Here is an 8,059-nt window from a genome sequence, read left to right on the forward strand (position 1 = left end):
ATCAACCATCTCACTGTCCATCTTCTCAGTGAGTAATAGCCATTTTTAGTCATCACTGAATCCTTCCAGCACGCAGATTAAGAGATTCTTAAATTGAAAAGCCAAACATGCTGCTTAGGCATTCAAGGCTATCCTCCACCCTTTGAAAAGAGCTAAATCTCAGTAAATTACTGCCTTGCTGGAAGCATGTTGGGCCATCTGTATGTCCTTCCCAAATTCCCATTCTGTGATGATGTGCTACTTTTTGGTTGTTCTTGGCCTTGGCTCTTATTCATATGTCACACTATTATATTTGTTCTATTTGGCTCTTGGATCTTCCTCTCATATCAGAAAAATGACTTTGCTTCACATGTCTAATGTGACTTATCTCTCAGAACACACTTAGGATCTGCTTCTCTCTGTTCTGCAGCTGAGATAAAACAATCTGGAGACCTAGAATCAATTTGAATATTGACAGTTCCATAAACCAATATACAATATGCTGGAGTGTCTTATAGACACATTTTTCCCCATGGGCCATGAGTATTTATGTTTAGGAACATTCTTTTTTTTTTTTTTATAAATTTTTTTTTTTAAAGATTTTATTTATTTATTTGAGACAGAGAGAATGAGAGAGAGAGAGCACATGAGAGGGGGGAGGGTCAGAGGGAGAAGCAGGCTCCCTGCCGAGCAGGGAGCCCGATGCGGGACTCGATCCAGGGACTCCAGGATCATGACCCGAGCCGAAGGCAGTCGCTTAACCAACTGAGCCACCCAGGCGCCCTGTTTAGGAACATTCTAAATGATTTTGTAACAATTTCTCAAAATGACTGAGCTCATCCTTAGGCTCTTCTCAAATCTTCTGAAAAGTGACAATTCTGTGCCAGGCATTTGCAACATACAAATTAGCTCTCCTTTGGCTATTTAAGCTTAGTTGAATTGTAGAATGGAGATTTATGCAGATGTCACTGTCCTATATCATTCTAAACCAGTCAGTGGCTTATTGGGAGAGATTAAATAGCCACCATTGTCAGCTTTCTTTATGTCCCAGCTATGATTTTTATGAGCAACGGCGCCAAGAGTTACAAAAAGGGAGCCCGGACATCTCACTCACTGGTCTCTAACCAGATTTAGCTAAAACTTAACAGACAATTATTATTTTGACTTTGGAATTAATTCAACAAATATCTGTTAAATATAAATTATACACAAAGTGAGGTGGTAGGGTGTGGAGATACAAGAACAAACAATAATAATAATAGTAATAGTAATAGTTACTATTTTTACGTCTTTCTATGCTGAGCACTAAAAATTTATTTATTTCATTTGATCCTCATAACATCATAATTATATTATGATGATCCTATTACCTCATTCTATAATGAGGAAACTGAGGCACAGTGAAATAAGTTATCCAAAATCACACAGCTAATATGTGAAGGAGCTAGATTCTAATTCTGACTTCAGTCTGAATCCAGGGTCCTCACTTTGACCACTCCATGTACACACTTATTTATAGACTAGAGATGAAATAGATGTGCATATAAATAATTTTATTTATTTAGGACTGTTTCTGCTTGTTCTTGGCCCACGAATTTAAAAATCCCTCTCTGGGGGCGCCTAGGTGGCTCAGTCCGTTCAGCGGTCTACACTGAGAAGTATGGGAGCCATTACTCTCCAGTTATTTTAAGGCAGCAGAACAGATAGAAGCATCTTATCCATGACTATGTGACCTTGGGTCTTTTATTATAAGTTGTGTTGACTAAGGCCTCAGAGTGAAGGAAACAACGGCTGTTGTTTGTTGTTCGTTTACCACTGTAGATCCTGCTGTGTAGGGTCACATACTACTTCCCCTCCCACCAATGTGTTACCATTGGAGCTTCTCACTGGACTGTCATCAACCCGACTGAAAAAGGTTTCCCTGAGAGACAGGTGGCTATGGACTACTGGGCAATTCTGTCCATGATTGGTAATGTTTTTATTTCTTTTTGGTTATTGGAGCTGTTGACTAGAGAGTTAAAGCCTAGAATTATGGCCAGATACCAAAGAGCTTTGCAGGCCATGCTGAAGAGTTTAGGATTTATATCTTATATCATTTTATTCCAAACGCTTGACACTCTAACATGGTTTCTTCCCAAGGGCTAGCCACACATTTATACTAACATTTGATAAAGTCTCTCTCTCCTTGGCCAAACTTGAGTCAGATTCCTCAGAGACCCTTTTTGATTAGGTCCCAACCCTAGGCTCTGTCCTTGGTGGACTTAGGCCAGTCTTAGCAAGAATCCTACTGGGTCAGTTTAATGATATCTAATCACTCTGGCTTACCTTCTGCAAGAATCTTGTCCTGTCAGGTGACCCAAAAACCCCCTTAGCTTTGGTATTCCCTCTTAGTAATTTTCCATCCACTGTCCCCCATCCTGTACTTTGGTTATAAATCTCTACTTATCCTTGTCCTATTTAGAGATAAACCCAATCTCTCTTCCTAATGCAAAACTCCCTTGACAAAAATATTTCCTACCATCTTTAGCAAGTATCATGAAAAATTTTTCGTTAACACTTTTTAATGCTTTTCTTCTGTTTCATTAAAAATATCTTTTGGAATCAACCACTTTTTGTGAATTTTTGATTCATTGTGACAGCTGTGCCATGTGTTCCTGCAGAATTTTAAACTTCATACCATTACCTTTCCAAATGTTCACAGAACCAAAAGAAATTGATTTTTAAAAATACGGACTCGGTAGAATTTTATCTAGTAAAGCTGCTTGGAATATTTTATAAATAATGGTCTGAAATCTGTCAAGTCCCATAATTAAGCTTGCAAATAAACTCATAATGATTGTCAGTTTTCTTTGATAAAGAAGTAATACTCAACAGTGTAAAAAAAATTTGGTCTGTAAGTAAACTCAAAGTCAAGTAAAAGAGCTGAGCATCTTTAATTTGGAAAAGAAACATTAGGGCTCCGATCAACTTGTAAACTTACGCCGTTTTTCCTCAACATGATATTGTAAAGTAGTTTTAAAATCTTTTTAATTTAAGAAATTTTCACATAATAAAGATGTTGTTTTGAAAACTGTATTTCAATCCAGAAAGTGAGACTTATTATAATCATACCAAAAAATAATATTTCCTTTCACTAGAATAGATTTTCATGTTTTCTTCTTACTTTCTGAAAATACGTGTTGGTAGGTTATAACCCGATGGACCAAACCCAGAGAATGGAGAAGACCAGTGGAATAGTTAACATTCCACTTTCCTGCCTTAATCTCCTTAATCTGATTGTTCAGATCACTCATACAAGGGTCCTAAACCACATTAAAATTACTACCCGGGGGGCATTTCTAACTACTAATGAGATAAACAGGATGTGTTGGTTGTAATTCTAAGAGGCTTGCATAACTCAGCTAGGGCCTCTGGCAGTTAGCTTACCAAACTGTTTTTAGACTTCAGGATCTTCTCCTCTTCTTTTTCTTCAAGAACTTCAAGCATAGGAGCAGACTCATTCCATATAAACTCTACCTAAAGCCTACTTTTAAAGCTGGCATGAGGTTGACAGACCCCTCTTGCAAGGATATTATTTTATGGGTGAGTCCAACTTTTACTATAGGGAGCTGTGAGTAGACTTTCTCCAGAGGATGAAGAAGGATTCCAAAAGATTTTGTTGTGTAAATTCCTGAAACTATGATTTGATTTTCTATAATTATGAAAAAAATCAAGCATCAAATATAAATAATAAATAACCACTCATGCACCCACAACTGAAATTTATCAAATGTTGGCATTTTTGCCTTAATTTTTTAAAATCTTTTTTAAATAAAGTATTTCAGATTGTTGAAGCTTACAGTGTACCCTTTCCCCAGTTTACTTTCTTTCCTTCCCAGATGTAACCACTATCTTAAATTTGTAGCCAATTATGCCCATAAATATTTTATAATTTCATCACAAATATATATATGCATTAACAATATGTTGTATCTTTTGTATGTTTTTAAAAATTCTATTCTGCATATATAATCTTTGTATACTTAAAATTATATGCCATATATATAATTTCGGTTGGTATGTTTTTAATGTTCCAAATTGTTTTATACCCATTTTCCCCTGCTGATGGACATTTAGGTAGTTTCCAACTTTTTCCCATTATAATAATTCGATTTAGGTAGTTTCCAACTTTTTCCTATTATAATAATTTGACTTTGATGCTTTCAAGTTGAATGCAAACAATTTCGCAGAATGTCAACATCAAACACGGCCATTCCATGGTGGTGATGGATCAGACCACAATTAGCAGTGCTTACTACACAGTTAAGTAATTCATGCCTGAATATAGACAAAAACATGAACACTGGTCAACAAAAATGACCAAACATCCCTCTCCAGCTAATATGACTGACAGCTTCTTCTGTATCAATTATATCTTCAGACTCATTCTAGACTTCTCTCCTTCTAAATAAGACTTAATAAAATACATGATCATTCATTTGTCCCACTCCTATACAACTCAGAGTGAAGCCACCCTTCTTAAGCCCTCTCCCAAACCATCTAACACAAGGCTAAATCCACAAGGTCTTTCTAACCCCTCTTACTTGAGTACCTCCCGGTTCTCCAAAGTGAGCATCGTCCTTCGTGCAACAAGTAAGAAACCCAAATTGTTCAACCCTGGGTATGTTCCTGGTGGCCTGTGACTGGAGAGCATGGACACTAATGAGGCTAAACATCTTTTCACACTTACACTGGTCAGAATAACCATCAGAGGTGCAAGTTGATTTTGTCTCCAAGATAATCAGAGAGGCCAAAGCTCTCTAGGGTCTACTTTTGTTTTGTTTTGATTTTTTCTGAATTGTCTGTTTAGCCCTTTGACCATTTTTATATTGCCTTATTTTTTCATTTTGTTATATATTTATAGTCCTTTATATTTTCTAGAGATAAAACCTTCATCGATTATACTGAAAATGTATATTTTTATTTAGTCATCCTTATAGATTTTTTTAATGGTATACGATCCTTGTGACCCAAGAAATTCTTCCTTATATAAAGGTCAGGAATATATTCTATTTTTCTTCTATTTCTAATATTGAAGTTTTGCTTTTTTTACAGTTTCACTACTAATCTCCTGCAATTTGTATTTGTGTATGGTGAAAGGTAATAATATGATTTCATTTTTTCCCAATCTGAGTAACAAACTATTCTTTTCTTTTCTTTTCTTTTTTTAAGTAGGCTCCACACCCAGCGTGGAGCTCAATGCGTGGCCCGAACTCACGACCCTGAGATCAAGAGCTGAGCTGATATCAAGAGTCAGATGAGTAACCAACTGAGCCATCTAGGTGCCCTGAATGACAAACTATTCTGATAAAATATATTGGATAGTCTTTCCTTTCTCCATCCTTTTACCTGACATTTATCAAGTTTTTAAAGATGTGTGAATCTGGTTCTTGATTCTATCCTGTCTTATCCTAATATACATTAATTTACACTGTTTTCATCATCATTGTGCCCTATTCCTTTCCTTCAAAACACCTATAATTTGTAATTAAATGTTTGTGTGTAACATCTAACTTCCTCATTAGACATTAAGTTCTACATGGTAGACTCTGTTTTGCACAGTACCCCACACATAGTAGAGACTCAATATATATTTATTGAATAAATGGATAAATTAGTGGAAGAATAAATTAATATTAGAATAGAGCCAAAATATGAAGTCAAATGATCTGACCTTTATTTGCCTGTGGCCCCCTGCATGTCCAATTCTCAACTTCTCAAGTCAAATCTTCTGATTTGGGCAGATTATTGGGGTTCCACAGATGCCTTCTCAATTTACTTCTTTTTGTTTTTGCTGTTCCTCAGAAAGAAGAGTTCCAAGTTTGGTCTTATTGCTTCATTTTTATTGCATCCCACCTATATTTTATCAAAACAGAGATACTTAAATTTTCATGCAGGTGAAGATTTTCTTATTTTTTCTTTCATGCTCTTCAAAGTTTTCCCTGGTATTTGCAACAACTTCTTCCTTTATATAATAATTCCTTCATAATAACAACCTTAATACTAATATAGTGAGTACTATGGGCCAGGGTCTGCTCTATATATACTGTAAGTATATTAGCTCATCTAATCTTCACAAATACACCATGGGGTATGTGCTCTTTTTATAGAGGAGGGAACTAAGGCACAGAGAATTGAAGCAGCTTGCCTAAGGTAACCCAGCTACTGCATCGTTAGAGCAGGATGTGAACCCAGGCAGTTTGGATTGGGGAAAGGAGAGAATTTAAAGTCTGTGTTTGTAACTTATTTTATATAGACATTGCTGATTCTATACTTTAAAATGTATTTCTAATCATATTACTTTTATAAAGGTAATTTGTTAATTACATGGGGGGTATCCAGGGGATGGATCTTGCTTCATTCCTGGAAACTGTGGAGCTGGCCTCTCCAAGCCTGCACAGTTATGGCTTAAAATCCTAAAGGAAGAAGGATCCTCCCTCTTTCAGAATCTCTATATTAAATAGTATCACACATACACATGCACAGATACACATTACCTTTTCTTCTCTTCTCTGAATTACCTGTTTCCTCTGGAGCAGATGTTCTCGAGTGTTCAACTGATAAGCTTCCTTTTGCATTGCATGGGCTGGGAGCTGGCAGGTGAAATCAGGACTAACCACCACTAACCCCCCTAACTTGCCCTCTTCTGCATAGTTTTTCATCTCTTTTAGAGGATATTTGTTTAGCCTGCTCTTAAGGTCTTTGTATGCATTAGAGTTGGGGTTGGAGTTTGTAGATTTAGTTTATATTTAATAATATCTTGTTTTCCAACAAATGTTAGCAAGGATGTGGAGAAAGGGGAAACCTCTTACACTGTTGGTGGGAATGCAAGCTGGTGCAGCCACTCTGGAAAATGGTATCTTGAGGTTCCTCAAGAAGTTAAAAATAAAGCTACCCTATGATGCAGCAATTGCACTACTAGGTATTTATCCCAACGATAGAAATGTAGTGATCTGAAGGGGCACCTGCACCCCAATGTTCATAACAGCAATGTCCACAATAGCCAAACTGTGGAAAGAGCTGAGATGTCCATCGACAGATGAATACACTACACACACACACACACACACACACACACAATGGAATATTACTCAGCCATCAGAAAGGATGAATACTTACCATTTACATTGACGTGGATGGAACTGGAGGGTATTACGCTGAGTGAAATAAGTCAATCAGAGAAAGACAATTATCATACGGTTTCACTCATATGTGGAATATAAAAAACAGGGCAGAGGATCATAGGGGAAGGGAGGGAAAAAAGAATGGGAAGTCATCAGAGAGGGAGAAAATCCATGAGAGACTCTTAACTATAGGAAACAAACTGAGGGTTGCTGGAGGGGAGGTGGGTGGGGGTATGGGATAACTGGGTGATGGGTGTTAAGGAGGGCACGTGATGTGATGAGCACCTGGTGTTATACGCAACTGATAATTTATTGAACACTACATCTGAAACTAATGATGTACTGTAAGTTGGCTAATTCAATTTAAATTAAAAAAAGGAAAATAAATAATATCTTGTTTTCAAGCATACCGTCCCTTAATCAATTTATAGCCTTTTTTTCCCCCTCCCATCACTCCCAAACAGAAATAGTGGAGGTTCTATCAGGAAGAATGAGTTCCCACTGGTTTGTGCTTCAGAAAGTTTTAAATCTCACTCCTGTCTTTCAGTTGGGATTCTTCATCATCTCTGGGCCACTGATATCCCTGTGCTGTTATAGACTTATTTTCTTTAGTGCATCTTTACTGTACTTTAATGAGGTTGAGGGGCATGGTAAAACTATCTGCCATCTTGAACTGATGATCAGAATAGAAATAACTTATAAATCCTTGAGAAAGATTTCAAATTTCCTTAGATGAGTCATTTGACTTTTACAAGTATAGAAAAATTAATTTATAAATGAATACCCTAAACAAAATAGAGCCATCTACTATAACATAACTAGAAGTATGCCAAAGTTCACAAACTAGGTAATATTTTGCAGGAGATTTTCGTGATTTCCCACTTGCTTCTAATACGTTCTGCCCCTTGATTTCATTT

Source organism: Halichoerus grypus, chromosome 6, assembly GCF_964656455.1.
Source record: "Halichoerus grypus chromosome 6, mHalGry1.hap1.1, whole genome shotgun sequence".
NCBI classification, from domain to species: Eukaryota; Metazoa; Chordata; class Mammalia; order Carnivora; family Phocidae; genus Halichoerus; species Halichoerus grypus.